Consider the following 21,403-nt stretch of genomic DNA (forward strand, 5'->3'; position numbering starts at 1 on the left):
TACACAGTGCTGATGTATAAAAGTATAAACAGATCTTATTGTAGAGAGGCAGAAGTTTGGTGTTAATGATACTTAAGTCACGTGTTGCATTGTCAATACTGAGGTACAAGTTTAATACACAACTAAATGCACTGTAGCCTACTAATAATGTTTCATAAAAACTGTAATAAACTGTAACTGATTAAACACACATCAACATCAGAGGACACTTAAATAGAGCCCACCCCTTGATGTGACAGCCTATACGTCACCAAAGCACATACAACACACACAGCACACACCCCTGAAACAATAACAACCACCCGCTCAAGTTGCATGCCACAGAAGTTTCCTTTAATATCCTCAATCAGTTTTCAGGAGGGGATGAGAGCAGGTCAGCAGGAGTGACACAGAGCAAAGCGCTCATTACAATAGCCACAAGTGAGGCCATTAAATCCCTTACAAATTGTCATCTTTCCACCACTGGTAGCTGGTCTCTGCTAATTACCTCTAAATGCTTTACATTCCCCATTCCACTTTGTTTTTTATGGAAGATGCTCATCAACAACTTGGCAACTTCCATGGATGAATGACTTGCCGACTGACCTGCTGACAGAGAAACTATTTGTTTATGTATTTATGGCTTTAAGGTTTTTCCTGAACTGAACTTTTTTTCTGCCTGAAGTAAAATTAAAGTCTAAAGAACTTTGTCATTACGGGATTTAAAGTTATCCGTTGTTGTTTTCTGTATATTTTTTTGTTTTTACTGCAGTTGAAAAAAATTTGGATTTTTGTTCTTTGTGGGGCTAAAATAGATGGTCAATGCGTAGAAGTACATTTTGAATGTACATAATCGTTAACTTGACTTATAACCCTAAATGCCAGGAGAGACACCTGACACCTGACACCCTCCTAATAAAACTCAGTTATCAAACTGTCACAATCTTCATTTACAGTGACTGCTTCGTAGCTCATTAGTAGAAGAATTTTGTGGTCTAAAATAAAATATTACAATGGTCCTTTCCAGACCTCTGTGACTTTATTTCCTCACCTATTCTTGAGCTGCATGTCACTCACATCACTACTCGTCATGATTCCAATTGCAGCCAAAAATGTCTGTATAGTCAGATGAATGAAACAGTATAGGCGCTGATAGGCTTCCCATCCTCAAGTCTCAGCTCCACCTTCCAAACACAAGGATAACACATTATTAATAATAATGGCACGCAGTGCACTCTCTCTCTCTCACACACACACACATACTGATAATGGACCCCTCTGCCACAGTTGGCCTGGCTAAAAACAACATGGGTGTTTATTACATTTACAAGTGGGATCAAATCACTGGTATCACCAAAGGCATATGTACAGATACATTTTAATGATGGGTGTGAACTGATGTACTTAGAGCTGTTCACATGTGATTATATGGATCACTAAGGGTAGCCTCGTAAACCAGCCTCTCGCGGAAATGCATTTCATTTCATTTCTCGGGAGAGTCTGGCCTCATCCCCCCTGCAAGCGTTTGGGTGGGCGGGAGCTGGGCGGCAGTAGTAGCAAAGACGGTTTAATATCTTTGGTAGTAGCGTTGACAGACAACCCCATTCAGCCAATCAGCAAGTTGGTGTAGTGACGGGGCTTTGCACCAGTCGGGCCCTGATTGGCCAACGTGCTGTGTCAATCACAGCGGGCGACGCTGATTGGCTCGGCCTTCTGAGGGTTTCAGTCCAAACGCTTAGAATGGGGATGAGGCCAGACTCTCCCTCGGAATGAAATGAAATGCACTTCCGCGAGAGGCTGGTTTACGAGGCTACACTAAGGGCACATGTTACTGTAAAACCAGGTCTCAACAGGGCCAGATTAAAAGTTTTTTAGCAAGAGTAACAAATACGTTGCTGTTTCAGACACCAGAATCTCCCTGCAGGAATAAATAAAGGTTTTGAATCAAATATACTGTATGTCAACAGGCTTTGATTGTGGTTGTTCATGTTACAACATATAGGGCAATTACTCCAGGGTTGGTCTTGTACCCACAACCTCCCTAGCCAGTTGGTGGTCTGGCAACACGTAATTAGGAAGGATCAGTAAAACAAAGCATAGCCTGAAAACTTGCCTGGCAGTTCACAAAATAGTTTATATCAGGTCTTACTTCTGTTTATTCTACCTCAAGTCAGAGTGTTGCTGTGGCAAAGGGTGTTCAGCAGTTTCAGAACAAGGGCTTGTCGTTTCTGTGATCCTGGTCCACCAGATGGCCTGGTCAGTAAAGACTGACCTCTGGTCTGATTTGGTTGTCCAATGTGTTTTCAGATTGAATCTGTTAGAAGAAGAAGAAGTAGTGGAAGACGATTTTACCCGAAATCTGAAGAGTTTTGATTGTTGTTGCTTGGGTTTGGAAGTTTGTTTGGGTGTAGGAAAGGTTTAGTTGTATGTTGGTCTGCTACTGAGATTTTGCATTTTACTTTTCCACATTATAAACAAGTCAACTAACTAACAATTAGAATTGCACTACAACCTTATCAATTAAAGCAGAAGTAAGCGATCCGGTTGTTTTGGGTAACTTCTTGTCAGCCGATGGAGTTAGCAGTCCCCGCCCTCGTCCCTACGTCACCACATTTACGTGCATCACTTGGCTGCACACACAGAGAGGACCGCCTCTTTATGCTGTTCTCTCTCCTCATTGGATAAAGGTTGTAGGATACAAGGAAAGTTTTCTCCTCATCTTACAGCAGAGCAGAGTGACTGACAGACCCGTGTTTCGGACCAAACACTCTATAAGTGATTGCTGTCGGAAGATATAACTATTTAAGACTTATATTAACACAAATATTCCGCTTACTTCTGCTTTAAATACAATTCCAAAATTGTCATAATAAGTATAAATAGTATTCATTCTACAGTATAGGATACAAGACCAAGGCCCTGGGTTAATATTGCCATACATAGGCAGGCTTTTCTTGAATTACAGAGTACACCTTGTGCTGCATCAAAGCCGCATCTCAAATTAAGTGCCCCTCAACTCAGTTGACCTCCCAGCACACCACCACTGCTGTGATTAGACCATCTGCCAGCGTCTGTTTCAGTTTATTTTTGACTTCCTTTGGGGGAGGAGGGATAGAATTGCTGAGTAAGGTGCTCAATTTACACATCTCATTTTACGTCCACAGCCAACTTATTCCTGGCATGCAGTCAGCCAAGGGAGTAGATTTGATTTTGACATTGGTGGGGACACAAAAGTGTTCCAAGGCAGCACTCCTGAAAGTAGATGTTTTTTGCATTTGCGATCATAATTTCACACTATGTAGAGCTGATCAAAAAAAAAAGAAAAAAAGAGAAGAAAATCGACATATTTATAATGCATATCTGACTATCTAAAGAGAATTCAAGAATTGAATGCATTCTGTAACGTTATAAGTTAAAACAACCAATGAAAGACAAGGAGGCAACCGAGTTCTCAGTTACTCCGACTGAAGTGCAACTGTGCATCATCATGACTAACATATCCATCATTATTTAACCTCACCTGTGAATTTCCAGCCTCTCCTCCATCTCCTTCAGACTCTCCTTCTCTACCTCCTCCAGCCTCTCTACTGTCTGTCACCTGACAAAATATGTTGATGCATGACATACTGTATGAACAGATACATTAGGGAAACAATGATCATCAAGTTTGATGGTACAGTTATTGCCTGAGGAAAAAAAGCTTTTACTTTCACACAATTATTATGTGTAATTTATTCCCCTAAAATATGGATGTATAAATTACATAAACACATGGAATCTGAGGTTTTATTGTATTTTCCCCATAAATGTTCTTTATTTTTGTTTTTTAAACAGTTGCTCCCTTTCACACAAAGAATACATGAAAATAATGATGATGATTCTGATTGCAGCCAAAAATTTCTGTATGGTCAGATGAATGAAACAGTAGGCGCTGATAGGCTTCCCGTCAGATACATTTTAATACTGGGTGTGAACCCATGTACTTAGAGCTGTCCACATGTGATTAGATGGATCACTAAACCAGGTCTCTTGTTTTTTTTTTTTTTTTTTTTTTTTACCAACTAGAACGTTATGATGTCACAGGAGTTGCCCTTTGACCTTTTGGATGTGTCATAATTTCACATTTGTGTGAAATTTTGTATCAATAACTCAAACAACTCTTGAATTAGGGTCAATCCTTGGTTGTTGCCCTACATGCCAGCCAGCAAAAAGTAAGTTTTGTGGCCAAGATCTAATCAGTTTATCCATGAGTCCAAGTGGTTTGCACCAAATTTGAACTGATTCGCTCAAGATGTTCCTCATATATCGCATCCACAAGAATGGGCAAGAAAACTTAATGCCCAGCAGACACAGGTGAGAGAGGGACTGAGAGAAATCTGTCTTGTCTGGTGACCTCGCAGTAAAACTCATCATATCCATCCAGCACCCAATAGCTTTACTCTGGATTATAAAGGAGGTAATCCACGATGGCCCTCTCTCCAAACACAAAATAAATGTGGAATGTTTATGACAGGAAGAAGGACACAACCCCAGGAAAATTTAAGGCATGTCACAATATATTTCCACAAGAAAAAACACATTTCTATATGATTTTGTTACTTGGATAGCAGCCAATCCACTACTGGAGGCCTATCGTATGCCAAAACTGTGAGGAACAGGAAAGTGCACATGACTATAGAGGGGCAGGGGCTCAACATCAGAAAAGGGCAGAATGTGCGCGTAAATCGACCTTTGAAAGGCAGTGTCCCTTCTGGTAGTTGGCATCGTTTATGGTCACATGAAGTAAGAACAGAGTTAAAATGGTAAATACACAAACACAAAACATAAAGATAGAGTGATGTAGCCTAGTCGTTACTTTTATCCCTCAAGTAGTAATAGTTCAACATTCACTTTCAGGCTGTTTTCACACTGTTGCAAAAAATGACACATTGTTTCATTTTTCAGCTCATACGTCTCCCGTTTACACACGTTCGTTTTTTCTCTGGTCCAAACCATGGATGTAGGTAGGTTACTATGGTTCAAACGCTGCTGTCAGAGCATCACGTTTCCATGACAACTGGCCGGAGAAAGACTTGTGGCACCTCATGTTTACATGAGCTCAAACTTGCGGTGCACACATATTTTTTTTCGGTACTCACGGTACTGACAAACATGCAGGTATTAGCTATTTGCGTGTCGGCATTGACTTGGTATAGTATCAGTTCTCAGGTGACTGGCCAGACACTCACCCTGCATACAGCCTTTCAGCACCACGGACAGCAGCCGAAGCTCCACGCCAACACTAATCTGACAGCCTGCCCTGACCTGGGCTCAAACCGCGACTCATCATGACTGACAGGTATCAAGGTGATTGGACAAATGATCATTTTCTCCTCCAAATACCAGCCACTCAGCGTCACCTTGCCGACCCGCCCCGAGCTATTCCATTCACAAAAACAAACTGCAAAGCTGCTTTTTTTTTCTCTTTTTCTTTTTCCTCCTTCATGACGGCGTCTGGGCCCTGCGCCGGGGCCTGGCTGAAACTCTGATCCACGCCTTCATCGCATCCTGCCTCGAACAGCTACTGCAACAGCATCCTTATGGTACCCCCCCCCCCCCCCCCCCCCGCGCCATTACTGTACATCCCTCGTACTCTCCGCTCTTCTGATGCCACGCTCACTCTCACTGCCACTCAAGCACAGAACCTGGGGAGACAGAGCCTTCTCTGCTGCTGCCCCACCCTCTGGAATCCGAGACACCACTGACCCCCCCCCCTCCACACACACACACCATATACTGTATATATGATACCATATCAACACACACACACGCACGCGCACACACACACACACACATGTATATACTGTATAGGCTATTGTCGTATTTGTTTTAATCTGTATTCAAATGTTTTCTATGTTTTAATGAGTTTTCCATTTTTTCTATTTTACTTGTATTATCTGCTGTTTTTATTGTCTGTAAAGTGACTTTGAATTCCCTGAAAAGTGCTCTAATAAAATGTATTATTATCAATCAATCAATCAATCAATCAATCAATCAATCAATCAATCAATCAATCAATCAATCAATCAATCAATCAATCAATCAATCGCTGTGTTGCAAACATAACTTATGCAAATGCATTCTCATAAAAGGTAAGTAAAAGGTTGTAAACAAAAAGTGATATAAAATAAAACTATTTTTTAATCTTTAACTGTTATTACTGTTGTTGTTTCTTATACCTGCCAGGCAAAAGCAGTCAGACAGTACAGAAGATCAATCATCATTTTTAACATTTTTAACTCAGTACACATGAAAACAATGCATTATTATTCCCTTTTTTTAATCACTGTTCCTAATGAATTACCGTCCCAACATATGTAGAATCATGAACTATCTTTTTTTTTTTTATCAAGTTTTGCCATGAATTATTATTTTTAGTCATGAGCTCCTGCTTAACCCTAAGCCTTTTTATATACATATATATATATATATATATCATACTCAACATACTGTGGTGGACCGCAGAAATGGTCTTATAGCTGCTGAAATAGAGGAACTTAGATCTGCTCTGGAACAGACAGAGAGAGGACGCAAGGTTGCTGAACAGGAGCTGGTGGACGCCAGTGAGCGTGTTGGACTTCTGCACTCTCAGGTGATGATCATTAAAATCATTATAAAAGCAGGTGAGGTTTGATAATAAAAATATGAGGTATGTTATCACCTAAGTGACATTTCTCTTTAAACCTCTCAGAACACTAGCCTTATAAACACCAAGAAGAAGCTTGAATCTGACCTGGTTCAGGTCCAGAGTGAAGTTGATGACAGCATTCAGGAAGCAAGAAATGCAGAGGACAAGGCAAAGAAGGCCATCACCGATGTAGGTTTAAATTTCATTTGGTCATAGTACTACTCCAGTTAAAATGTGTTTTTTATGAGACTTCTAACCCCAATTTTATATTCTCTAGGCTGCCATGATGGCTGAGGAGCTGAAGAAGGAGCAGGATACTAGCGCTCACCTGGAGAGGATGAAGAAGAACCTGGAGGTTGCTGTTAAGGACCTGCAGCACCGTCTGGATGAGGCTGAGAACCTGGCCATGAAGGGTGGCAAGAAGCAGCTCCAGAAACTCGAGTCTAGGGTACAACAGTCATGTTAATATTTTGCCAAAAACGATAGTAACAACATAAAAGACATTATTTTAAATATTGCATCCATTTTGCTTTTTTCTGAAGGTGCGTGAGCTGGAGACAGAGGTTGAGGCTGAGCAGAGACGTGGAGCAGATGCTGTTAAGGGTGTCCGCAAGTATGAGAGGAGAGTGAAGGAGCTCACCTATCAGGTAAAGCTGTAATCACATTTAACATGTACAGTATAAATCAGTCTCATATCAGTTTACTCCCATTAAAACATTTAAATCTATTTTTTTTTAAATTACAGACCGAGGAGGACAAGAACAACGTTAACAGGCTGCAGGATCTGGTCGACAAGCTGCAGCTCAAGGTGAAGGCCTTAAGAGGCATGCTGAGGAAGCGGTAAGGGCAAAACATGTATTTAAAAAAAATAAGAATTCTGCAATGTGTCATATGTTAATGTATATTTGCTGGCCTTTTTGAATATTTAAACATTTTACATAATATTCTATTCCAGGAGGAGCAGGCCAATGTTCATCTGTCCAAGTGCAGGAAGATCCAGCATGAGCTGGAGGAGGCTGAGGAGTGTGCTGACATTGCTGAGTCCCAGGTCAACAAGCGCAGAGCCAAGAGCTGTGACTCTGGCAAGATAAATGGTGGTAAAACTAACCAATAATAATAATTAAAAAAAAAGTAAAGAGTAAAGCTTTATTATGTTCAATCATCTAATGTCATATCACTTATGCTGACACAATAAAGATCAAGCTATTGCTCTAATACTACTGTCTATCACTCGTATCTCGTAGCCAAATTGAGGATTAAAGATGCGGAAGAATAATAAAAAGAAACAGTATGATTTCAATAGGGTCCTTCATTGGCGCTCTGGCCCTAATAAACAGTGCAATTTCAAAAGGGTCCTCGTCGAGGACGACACTGTCATCCGCTTGGGCCCTAATAATAGTATGTTGTTTTATTAGGTGACAGTTTGAGGTAAAAATGTGTGTGTGAGTAGTTTTTCAAGTGCAGTGCAAGTTTAACACTATTGAATGTGACACTGAAAAATAAGATTGCTCAACTGCCAGAGTGAGTGAGGCTGACCTTCACAGTCCAGTGATATGCATGACCCAGAAATGGACTTGAGTGTTATATAGCTTGACATTTGAGTGTAAATACCACAGACCTATCCCTTACGCTTAATCAGGAGCAATATTTTTCATAGTTTATTTCTTGCTAAACTATTACATCTCAATTATTTTAATGGTTGACTAATATAATATAAGAGATAATTTGTCAGATATCTGGGTATAAGTCACACTTAATAATTTGAATTAATTAATTAATTAATTGATGAATTAAATAATTAAATATCACATTAAATAATAAAACATCAATTAAATAATAAACTTAAAAAATTATAATCACCTGGAATCATTGTATTGACAGTTACATAAAACTGCATAACATTAAAATGACTAGTTTGGGTTGGGATTATCAGAAACTCAGGATCTGCCTTTGCTGGTGAAACACAAGATGGATGTACTAGCAACAAATGCAAAACTCATGTAACCATCTGCTGTAGACCTTGCCATATTTGGTATGTGTTCTGTTTTTAACTTCTGCTTTATAAGCAAAACACATTCAATGGAAGGAGTGAGTGAGGAGTGTGGTAGAGGACCTACTAATTTATGTTTGTGCTGTAAAACTGTAATGAAATACACTAACAATTCAGACCACAAGAGATATAAGGGTTCTGTTACACATTATGGGTATGAGATCAACAGTTTTTAATGAATTAAACATTTTTGTATCAACATCTTTGACATAGCCTGTGTGTTTTTAACTTCTGCCTTGTGAGCAGAACACATTCAAAGCAAGGATCCAAATTAAGCCTGGGCGTGTGGTGCACTGGTAGCCGACCAACTCACTCATGTTTGTAGTGTAAAACTCTTCAATTCTGTCTTCAATTCTCTCTTTAATTAATTAAACATTCTTATATTAATATCCATTTCCCACAATGACTCTTGGTGACACAGGTTAATGTGTGTGTGTGTGTGTGTGTGTGGGTGGGTGCATGGGCGTGGTAGTGGGGGGAAAAGGGGACCTGACTACCCAGGGCCTGAGTAGGGAGCGGGCCCATGAAAATCATGAAATTATAATTTTTGTGTGATGTTTTTATTTCGAATGAATTGGGCCCTCCAATTAATTGGTGTCGTAATTTATTTCAAATATATTGATAACATCATCTGAGAGAATGAACTCTGTGTCACAGTCCTCCCAACATATTGGACATTTTGGGGGCCCCGTCTTGGAGGCACAAAATGGTTTAGTCCGCCCATAGACAGCGAGCTAACACTGTGCCTAAATGTCTTGATCAAACAGGGCCGGCCGCTGGCATAAACACTCTATGCGGTTGTTTAGGGCCACAACCACTAGAGGGGGCCACACGATCAATGTGTTTTGCATTTAGTCCCTCTCTTTATTCCAATACAACAAATCACGGTAACATATCAATTTAAACTGACGTATTATTAGCAAACTATACAGGAAAAATACACAGGAGTGAAAAAATAAACCAGTAAAGTCAGTTTGTGACTTGCTGCTTCGTGCGTAACCATAGTGACACGGCACCGCAGCCGGGGCGTTATGGGTAATGTAACGTTCCAATCTTTATTAAGCCCTTGGCCTTGTTATACTTGCTGGTCTGACTGGGAAAACAGCATTATGGCTCCTAAAAGAAAAGAAGAAAGAAAAAGTGGTGCTGAAGGACGGAAGAAAAAAAAGATGGAGATGGAGAGAAGAGAAGAGCACAAGATAAAGGTATGTCAGATGCAGACAGGACAGACATTGTAAGCAGAGGGCCATTTCAGGTTGACCCATCATTCACCTTTCCCAGAAGGCAGGATGGAAGACGTTTTCATTACCACTTCACATATAGGACACTGGAAAATTAGGAAAAAATTCAACGAAGCTGGCTTGTCTACTCCAAGAAAAACAATGCCGTTTACTGTTTCTGTTGTAAACTGTTCTCCAGCAAGAGCTACAAGTTGGTTAAAGAGGGACTGTCAGACTGGATGAACATTGGATCCCTGTTGAAAGCCCATGAAAACAGCCCTGATCACACCAAACATATGGTCACATGGAAAGAACTGGAGCTTCGACTTAAGAAAGGCAAAACAATTGACCAGGTAGAAATGTCACTCATTGAAGCATCACGAAAACGCTGGAGGGAAGTTCTCAGGCGGCTGATTGCCATTATTCAGTCATTGGCTGAAAGAAACCTGGGTCTCAGGGGAACTGTTGACACGTTACACAGTCAGAATAATGGCAACTTCTTAAAAGAGGTGGAACTTTTAGCCAAGTTTGACCCAGTCATGAGGCAACATGTTTACCAAATTGAAAGTGGAATGTATTCACATTCCACCTACTTAGGCAAAACAATTCAGAATGAAGTGATTACATGCATCAGTGACAAAATTATGGAGACAATGGTGGCTGAAATTAAACAGTCCAAATATTATGCCATAATTTTGGATTGTACCCCAGATCTCAGCCACTTGGAGCAGATGTCTGTTGTGCTCAGAACAGTGAAGTTGGGAGAAGCACCTGAGACCAGGGAGCACTTTTTGGGCTTTCTGATTGCACCAGAATCGACAGGACTTGGGTTGTCTGATCTCATTTTGAGCATGCTGGAAGAACTGAACATTCCCTTCAGTAACTGCACAGGACAATCATATGACAACAGTGCAAACATGAAGGGCAAAAACAAAGGAGTGCAGGCAAGGCTTTTGGAGAAGAACGCACGTGCCCTGTATGTCCCCTGTGGGGCTCATACTTTGAATCTAGTTGTGGCTGATGCTGCCAAGAACTCTGTAGATGCAACCTGTTTCTTTGGCAATGTTCAGAAGATTTACAATCTGTTCTCAGCTGCTACCCAGAGATGGTCCATTTTGAAACAGCATGCGACCATTACTGTAAAGTCCTGGAGTGAGACAAGGTGGGAGAGTTGTGTCAACAGCATCATTCCTTTGCGCTACCAAGCATCTGGCATAAGGGATGCATTGCTAGAAGTCAGGGAAAAGGCAACAGATGCCATCACAAAAATTGAAGCACAATCTTTGGCAGAGGAGGTTGGGTCATACAGATTCCAAATCTGCACAGTTGTGTGGCATGACGTCCTCTCCATGATCAACACAGCCAGCAAGCTACTGCAGTCTCCCACAATGCAGCTGGATGTGGCAGTCAACCTCCTGGAGAGTACTCAGAGGAATCTCTTGAGCTACAGAGACAATGGCTTTGCTGCTGCACAAGCTTCTGCAAAAGATGCATGTGAGGAAATGCATGTGGATACTGTACTGAAGGAGAAGAGACTGCGAAGCACAAATAAGCACTTTGCTTATGAATCACCAGATGAACCAGTCAAGGATGCCCTGAAGAGGCTGGAGACCACATTTTTTAATGTGATAGTGGACTCTGCTATTACATCTTTGGATGACCGGTTTGAAACACTTGGACGAGTTGAAGTTTGGGGTGCTGCAGAACTTCTCAGCCTTGGATGAGGAAGCACTGAAGAAACAATGTGAGGAGCTTGAGAATACATTGAGGATTGGAGAGGACGCTGACATTGATGGCAGAGAGCTGGCCATGGAAATCAGGAACCTTCCTCAGCTACCCACAAACAGGATGTCTGCATTTGAACTGCTGGACTTTGTCCACAAGAAAGAACTGACAGAGTTGTATCCAAATCTTTGGATATCCCTGAGGATTGCCTGTACCCTACCAGTGACAGTGGCATCAGCTGAAAGAAGCTTTTCAAAGCTTAAGCTGATAAAGACCTACCTGCGATCATCTATGGCAGAAGACCACCTCACAGGACTTGCCATCATTAGTATAAATCATGAGGTTGGCAAACAGGTGTCCTACGAGGATGTCATTGATGATTTTGCTTCAAGAAAAGCAAGGAGGCAAAGATTTTGAGAACTTTCTTGCTGATGTTGGATGGTGGTGAAAGGATGAAGCTATAGTTTTTACAGTAGCCTATAGCTGCTCTTTTGTACAAAAGTTAACACTTTTCACTATTTCACTATATTTATTTTGAATACTTTGCACTGTTATACTATAGTTTTATTTTCTATTTATTTGTCAGAATATTTTAGCTTTAATTGGTTTCATTTGTCATTGGCTTTACTTACTGACCTTGTTATAGGCAAGTTAATTGCTTTTATAGTATAAAGTTGTTGACTTTATTAGGCTATTTATTATTTAGAAAATTTTGCACTTTTACTGTTCATTGCTATTTGTCAAAATATGTTACTTTTTTGGTGTTCATTTGTCATTGTTTTTACTTATAGGCCTTGTTAAATCCAAGTTCGTTGCTTTTACAGTTTAAATATGACAGTTGACATATATTTTTTATTATTTTGAACACTTTTCAATTTGTAATTGTCTTAGCCTCTCAGAATTTGATATTGTTTTGAGGATACATTGTTTTAAAATAAAGTAAGATATTTGTTGTTAATCATGTGCATGTCTGTTTTAATTCAATTACGAGCAGTGCGTGTGATTTGGTGGTTGCCCTGTGCGCGTTTTGGGGCCACAAACAAAATCTTGCTTAGGGCCTCCAAAGTCCTAGGGCCGGCCCTTTGATCAAAAGTAAATATTTTACACTTGATGAACTTAATAAATTGATCAAAGAGATCCCATACAGATGGGCAGATCTGTCAGATCATCTATCTTCAAAGATGGCGGATGGCGTGCATCGCGGGTCAGCAGCTCCTGGTTTGAGTCAGCGGCCACGATTAAAACCGACAATCTACAAGACTGATGATCAAGTTATTGTAGAGGACGAGTTTCTCAACTTCCTTGTGGTCAAAATTAAAACGATGACCCAGGATGAAATAGTCCTTCTAGCCTCGAATGCCTTCGACTCTGAGTGGATCGAGTCCTCAAAGAAGGTGTTGTTTGAACTCTGTCCTGACACTAAGCAACGGTGCGTGACCCACAAAGGCAACCAAAAAGATGCCAATAATATCAAATGGTGCCTAAAAGTATTGAATGAATATGGAGATAATATTCCCCAATTCGTCTCCCACTACCTCAATGAGTTGCCGCCTGTGTCTTTTAACAATCTGGATGTGTCCAACCTGCTGAGCAAAATGGAGCGACTACACAGTGAAGTTTGCGCGCTAAGGCACGCAGTGAAACTTCAGGCAGATGTCGGCGAGGATCTACGCATGGTGGTGGCGGACAGCAAAGTTGCCACCGTAGAGCGTAGACTGGAGCTGAGTCACAATGGAGGGCTGTTGGCGCCGAGCAACACTGAACCAGCCTGCACCAGCGCTGTGCGTAATGGCCCAGCTGGAGAGGATGGAGGCCGTGCGTCACTGGCCTTGCTGCAGCCGGTGACTCCACCTGTGCAGGCCTGTCTGCTGAGTCAGGGACCGTGAATGGCGGCGCGAGCCCAGGAGGATCTGTAGTCAACACGCCGCAATAGAGCCGGGTTGTAAAACAGAAGCGACCTCAGGGAAAGATCAGCGAGGATCAACCTGTTTCCATGAAACAGCATGTTGGAAAAACTGATCGGAGGGCGTCTAAACCTATCATTGGCACCGCTGCACAAGGGAATATAAAGGTGGTCCGTACGAAGTTGGTGAGTGTTTTCGCTACCAGATTCACACCAGATCTCGATGCAGATACTCTGTCCAACTACTTGACTAAACAACTTGGCCATGATGTTAAATGTGAGCCTATTGACACCGTGAGCAGCCGATACAGCTCGTTTAAAGTCTGTGCTGAGTGTAATGATGTTATGGAGATGTATAACCCAGAGCTCTGGCCTGAAGGTTGCGTTGTGAGACGCTACTATGAGCCACGCAAATCAGGGCAAATGGGTGCTGGCAGAGCTAGGCTTACTGGTCCAAATGCGCCAAATGGGGCTACGGCAGTGCTGCCGAACTAATAATATTTATGCGGGTTGGATCATATAACTGTCGCGGGCTGCGCCTGGGCAACAACGCAGGAGTTAAGTGCCGGCGCTCAGTAGTGGACAACTTGCTGAAAAAGTGTGACATTCTATGTCTCCAAGAAACTCTGTTACCAAAGCAAGACTTGGGGAAACTGAACTCTTTTAATGACAATTTTCACGGGGCTGGTGAATCCACAACGGAACTGTGGAGGCAACACTATTCAGAGCTTTTTAATTGTGTTAAAAGTGACCCCTACATCTTAGGCAAGATTTCCAGTGGTGATACTGTGCAAATCACAGTCAACGAAGTACTACAAGCTATTGCACAGTTAGCTGATAACAAGGCATGTGGGTCAGATAAAATTACAGCAGAACATCTTAAATATGCTAGCCCAAGAGCAGCAATTCTTCTAGCTATTTGTTTTACTAGTTTTATGACCCATGGAGTGCTACCAGACTCTATGTTATCTGTAACTCTGGTCCCTGTCATTAAGAATAAAGCCGGCAAGGTGGGCAGCCTGGACAACTACCGACCAATTGCTTTAGCCAGTGTGCTGTCCAAAGTCTTGGAGAGCATATTATTAAATAGAGTGTCTTTATGTACACACCTCTGATAACCAGTTTGGATTTAAGGCTAAACATGGAACTGATTTATGTATTTATGCTTTAAAGGAAATTGCTGATAGATATAAAAGACAGAATTCTTCAGTTTTAATTGGTTTTATAGATGCATCTAAGGCATTTGATCGTATAAACCATCATAAATTGTTTTTAAAATTGAGTCAGAGGGGCGTGCCTGACAGTGTCCTAAGGATTTTGGTTTATTGGTATGCCAATCAGTGCATGCAAATAAAATGGGGGAATGCTCCATTTGGGGTGAGTAACGGAGTCCGTCAGGGTGGGCTACTGTCACCTTGCCTGTTTAATGTTTATATGGATGATCTATCAGACCAGTTGAGAAGATGTAAAACAGGATGCGTGATAGGAAATACCATTGTTAATCATCTTATGTATGCGGCTGATCTGGCAATCATTTCTCCCTCTAGTGCTGGGTTTCAGGAGCTGCTCAACATATGTTCAGAATATGGGGTAGCATTTAATGTTAGTTATAATGCCAAAAAGAGCTCTGTTATGATCTGTCGAACTAAAGGTGATAAGGAACTGGTGTTCCCATTATTTTATTTGTCAGGGAATGTGTTACCTTAAAATTTGTCATACTGCTAAGTATTTGGGACACATCATCACTGATGATTTGTGTGATGATGAGGATATGTACAGGCAACGGCGTACTTTATATACACAAGCCAATGTGCTGAAACGTACATTTTTCTGGTGTTCTAATGATGTTAAAATTTGTCTCTTCAGAGCATACTGTACCCCCCTTTACACTGCCCCCTTGTGGGTTAAGTTCAAAAAGGCAAGCATTCGCAAACTTCAGGTTGCCTATAACGATTGCCTACGAATTTTGATGGGAAAACCCAGGTGGTGCAGTGCAAGTGAGTTATTCTGTCAAGTGCGTGTAAATACTTTTCATGCTCTGTTGCGGAAATTGATGTATAAATTAATCTGTCGACTGAATGACACAGTTCGATCTGGTACGAGTTCACGGGTCGGAACGAAGTTACGAGTTTGACGGCCGTTATAGTGCACTTTCACAAGTAACATGTCGGGAAAACACGGGTTGCCTGGAATGCTACAAAGTCATAAGTCGTGACTTGAAGTCGTAATTTACGGGTTTAAAAGCCTGCCTGGAACGCAGCATAACGCGTTCTACTCGGTTTTACCTGACAACGAGAAGGGAGGGAGGAGCAGAGCGCTGCTAGAAGCAAGATGGCGGAGAACCCGAAGAAGCGACCAAGAGGTTCAGAAGTGGATCCTACTAAAAAGAAAAAGCCTTCCCGTTTGGCAGAAGGTCTGTTGGCAAAGAAAGAGACAAACGGTAGCGGTGGGGAGGGGAGGGGCGGGTTACACCGGGCCATACGCCATTTTGAGGTGCCGGCCATATCGTTGTAATAACGCAGAAATCTTCTAGGGGGCGATAGAAGTTACACACTATGGGCCCTAGTTTCCTACACCAGACGCAGTCTAGGCGAAGCACAGCTTCACCAATCAAATGAGCTCCTCTCCTCACCTTTAACTGCGCCGCGGGCGATGCGCACTGCAAGTTTGTCATTTTATACTTCGACATGGACAGAGGAGACAGCGACGCCAGAGGCCGAACCTCTCCCAGGGGGAAACAGGTGTTTTGGTCCAGGAGGTCCGAGCTCAGAGTGGCCGATTAATGAGTTTACTAATATCCTTGACATGCAGTCATCCACCCTCACAGTCCTGCTATTGGGACATCCGCAGCTGCTTTTTAGTGCCAGTTCGTCCCTGCTGTGTTAATTCAGAGTTTCGAGTTTCCATTACGCGTGCCAACAGCCTTTGATCTGACGTCAGATGTGACGGGACAATCTATATAGATATACAGTAAATTCACGTGTTGATTCCATTAGTTGCATTAAATAGTGGTTATTGTGGTTATTTATTGCAATGAAATGTGCCTGAAACTGTGGAAACCTGCCTGTGAGGTCTTGGTGACGTGTGTGCACTGCGCACTGGGCAGCCAAACTTCCACTGCACCGGTTGCGCTTGCCGTGCGCCGAGAGTAGACCAGGTTTGAGGTGCCGAGCTTTCAGTGCACCCTCGGCGGGGCATTTTCGCACAAAACTTCCACTGCGCCAATCTGTGACACCTCCCTCTGCTGCACCGCCACACCCATCTCCGCGCAGCGCGATCTACCAATCTGCCAAACTGACCGTGAGCCAGGCTGTGCTAGTCGAAACTTGCACTGCACCGGCTACGCCACCTGCGCTGCGCCACGAAACTAGGGCCCTATAGCTTTAAGTCTGTATGAGCAGGAGAAAAGACAAGTTCAACTACGTCCTTTGTCCTTCTCATACAGACTTAACTGTTTGTTACCTTGAAAGCAAGATCTCTCAGCATTAACAGATTCATGGAGACTTTCTATGGGGTGAAATTACTGCCAAAACCCCACAAACCCGCAAAGCATGTTTTACTCACGTCCAACAATTCACAAACAAACTCAGTGTGTTTTGCAAATACAAAACATCATTCACAAACTAATGCATTTTGTTTCACAAATAAGAAATGCACCTATCGAATAAATACACCATGCTTCAGAAACAAAAAACATATTTCTTCAAGTAAAAGGAAAAAAATCCTTCAAGTATAAAAACACAATTCTACAACTACAACTACAATTCTACAACTACAAACACAATTTTACAACTACAACTACAATTCTACAACTACAAACACAATTCTACAACTACAACTACAATTCTGCAACTACAACTACAATTCTACAACTATGGAACTGTCACGTGACTTTTGGCAGTAATATTCCACCCTCCGCGCTGATCCACACACTTGCACTCACAGCCAGACCTGTAATTCGCACTCCACAACAACAGGTGGTGCTGCTGAGTCAATAGGCCTATGTCACGGCACAGCTCATAGCCCGAAGTGCAGTGTACCTGCTCAACCCAAACAGATGACAGATCTCCCAAAAGTGGGGTCCAGACGATGTGGTGCCACTTGAAAACGAACAATAAATAGTTATAATAATTGTTATGAACTAATTTAGGTAGAGTGTGGCGTTTTGTTCATGCAGTTTGTAAACACCGGCAACTTTATGTTGTAACAGACATGAGAGCCGTTGTGGTGGGCTGGGCTCCTGCTAGCACTAGCACTAGCACTAGCACTAGCACTAGCCTCAGCCTCAGCCAGAGCGATAGATATAACATCTTGTAACAATTGTTATATCTATCGCTCTGGCCTCAGCCTCCTCGCACTAGTCCTCACAGTTGAATAAGGTGTGAAACTGACTGCTGATTAATCTGATTCTCCCCCAGCTGCTCCAGGGAAAGCAGCTAAGCAGCTGGGTGTAGCACTGGGTTTTAGCCTCTTCCACCCACTTTGGAGCCGGGGTAGGCCTACTACTACACCGGCGTCCGGCGAGAGGAGGCTGCCTTAGTTTATTCCGTAACCAGGGTGACTATCGGAGGTGGGTGTACACTGCTCGGCGATTTTGGATCGTTAAAAATCCCTGGTAGTCACCCTGGTTATATCCACCACTTCCTGGAGAATGATGCTCCATTCCACCGTTAGCCTGCTGTATTGTTGATAGCATAGACTGGTTGATAGACATTGGCCGTGATGACTTTATTTATAATCATCACGTAATTTTAATGAGAACAATACGGACGAGGTTTTAGCTTTACTCTGATGTTAATTAAGTCTATAAAACGAATTGTTGACCAAACATTTTAGATTAGCTGGGCTAACCGTTAGCTGTTAGCCGTTAGCAATGTCAATAAACAATAACTCAATAAACGGCCCATGAAAAAAATATTATTTTCCAGCGGATATCCTAGTTCCAACATGACTGAGCTAACTGGAGTAGTTTCATGTCGTGTCCCACAACGGGAGGGTTTTGACAGCTGACGTCCTGATGTTAGTTTGCTGCTGTCAACTTAGCTGTCAGCAGCAGCAAAGCTAACAACTATGACAACCATGACTAATTACAAAAACGTGCACACAGAATACACAGAAATAGTAATGTTTGTTCAATAATTAGTTTTATAAACTTAACAAACATCAGATTTAGTCACAACGGTTTTGGCAGCCCAGAGCCCCCACATTTGGTGCCTACACCAAGCTGGTAGCTAACGCTACCAGCTAGCCGCTAATGCTACCAGTTAGCCGCTCGCTACAATGCTACTAAAACCGTGGTGTGACGCAATGGATCAAGTGGTGGATATATAATAAACTAAGGCAGCCTCCCCTCGCTGGACGCCGGCGTTGTTGTGGTGTACCGGGCTCCAAAGTGGGTGGAAGAGGCTAAAACCCAGTGCTACACCCAGCTGCTTTCCCTGGAGCAGCTGGGGGAGAATCGTACTTCGGGCTATGAGCTGTGCCGTGACATAGGCCTATTGACTCAGCAGCACCACCTGTTGTTGTGGAGTGCGAATTACAGGTCTGGCTGTGAGTGCAAGTGTGTGGATCAGCGCGGAGGGTGGAATATTACTGCCAAAAGTCACGTGACAGTTCCATAGTTGTAGAATTGTAGTTGTAGTTGCAGAATTGTAGTTGTAGTTGTAGAATTGTAGTTGTAGTTGCAGAATTGTAGTTGTAGTTGTAAAATTGTGTTTGTAGTTGTAGAATTGTAGTTGTAGTTGTAGAATTGTGTTTTTATACTTGAAGGATTTTTTTCCTTTTACTTGAAGAAATATGTTTTTTGTTTCTGAAGCATGGTGTATTTATTCGATAGGTGCATTTCTTATTTGTGAAACAAAATGCATTAGTTTGTGAATGATGTTTTGTATTTGCAAAACACACTGAGTTTGTTTGTGAATTGTTGGGCGTGAGTAAAACATGCTTTGCGGGTTTGTGGGGTTTTGGCAGTAATTTCACCCCATAACTTTCCCTCAGGAAAGACTAATTCCAAAGCATCAAATTTCCCTAAAGGGATGGTTAAGAGGGACTTTTTAGCTTGAGATTGAAGATTGTTTTATAAACCTTGTCTTTTGTAACTGTGTATTGAAATATTTTTAATATTGCTAATTGTATTATTGTTACTGTACCTTGAAAATGTCCCCCCACCCCAACTTCTCAGTGTGGAGGCATGCACTCACAGACACGCACGGACACACACACTCACACAGGGACCACAATGGAAATAAGCTGTCAGCTTTTTTATGTTTTTATCCCTTTGGCAGGAGTTGTGTCGATGTATGTTTCTTTTTAAACATTGTCTGTTGTCAATAAATATCTCAATCAATCAATTTTCTAGAGAATTACCCGCAGCTGATGAAGGCTTTTGGTCCGCTTGTGTCGCTTTGGACAATGCGGTTTGAAGCCAAGTACAGCTTTTTTAAGCATGTGGTCAGGCATACCCACAGCAAATTCTGTTGTCTCTTGCAGTAAAGCATCAGGTAATGGTTGCACACCATCTACACGGTGGTACAGTTGTTCCACCATTTCTCAAGGCAAAAAAAAAAAAACTGTTTATGGTGGATTTGACTGTGTTGAGGGAAGACATAAAAAAGTACTGCAAATAAAATTCCCCAGCGTGTCGTTCGTCCAGATGGCAACCGCAGTGTGTTGCAGTGGCACCAGTTACTCCACTGGAATGATCTTGGCGCACGGTTCAACCGGTTGTCTTCTAGATTTTGTGGAGTTGATTCAGATTGCTGTTGTAAATGAGAAGGTTGGGCTCATTGTTTTAATTAGGGCTGTCAGACGATTATTTTTTTAAATCGCGATTAATCACATTTTTTCCATAGTTAAAGGTACAATATGTAAGAAATCTAAAGCAACTGGCTGTAAAATCATCCTAATATGTCACAGAGACTGTTCATATAACATACTGAACTCACCAACAACAATAGTACAGCCAGAATATTTGCATTAAAAATTTTTTTTGCAGACAGCAAATCATGTTTATGTTTTGAATCCTACGTGTTGGCATGTGTCGCCACCCAGCGCTCTCTCCCAGTCACAGTGTCAGTGGCATTTCAGCCTCCGGGTCGCCAGTTAAGCTTCCACTGAGCTGCAACTACAGCTGTACGGCTGGAAGATAAAACGAGATCGGGAAAAAAGATTGTTTTCTATTATCGGTTATTATGGTCATATTTCCTTGATATCACACGGTAGAAATAAGCGGCTTGTCTCTCTGACGTTTGATGCAAAGCTTGCTGTTGTGAGCATAGCTTGGTTAGTTTGAGCTGCTGCTAAAGCTAAAGCTAATGGGAAGGATTACAAAGTGAAAGTTAGAAAAGAGGGAGGAAATGTGGCGAAATAGAGCCGATGGTAAATGAAATGATTGTGAACGTGTGGAGCGGTTCATGAGATGAGTCCGGCCCAGTCAGGTTGCCTGTCTGGAGTCATTCCTATGTTCCCACATCCCTATGTTTACACAGCCCTATGTTCCCACATTTCTAACATTTTTTTTTTCATTGAAAATTAGGCCGTGTTCCCAGGTATCCGCGGGTCATTCCGACATACCGCCACTCCGACGTTGACGTCTAGTTGTCGTAATGGCGGCACTTCCATTGATTGAAAACGCCCCACCACTCCGACAATTTCTGTTTCCATTGTCGGAATGGCGGTACTTTCCTTTTTTGGAAACGTTCCGCCATTCCGACATAAGGTCATTAATGGAGGCTATACCTCTCTCCTCTAACAGCACTTCGACTCTGGTCAACGCCCTTGTCCCATCTCGATTATAAAATGCATTATTATTATTATTATTATTATTATTGGCGCTGTGCTACTTAGTTTGCAGCTGTGGT

General features: G+C 42.1%; 1 protein-coding gene and 1 long non-coding RNA gene across 29 annotated transcripts in view; both read right to left on the reverse strand.

The window, feature by feature from the left end:
* Positions 1-21,403, reverse strand: part of LOC310993105 (perforin-1-like) — a 113,424-nt gene that overhangs the window by 20,666 nt on the left and 71,355 nt on the right. The window lies entirely within an intron of this gene.
* LOC310993352 lies at positions 1,799-5,638 on the reverse strand. Its single transcript, XR_014595730.1, has 4 exons — positions 5,208-5,638; positions 3,500-3,577; positions 3,122-3,231; positions 1,799-2,293 (listed from the first exon to the last, which is right to left on the reverse strand). It is a non-coding gene; the product is annotated as an uncharacterized lncRNA (long non-coding RNA).

Source organism: Trachurus trachurus, assembly GCF_905171665.1.
Source record: "Trachurus trachurus genome assembly, chromosome: 1".
Lineage (NCBI taxonomy): Eukaryota > Metazoa > Chordata > Actinopteri > Carangiformes > Carangidae > Trachurus > Trachurus trachurus.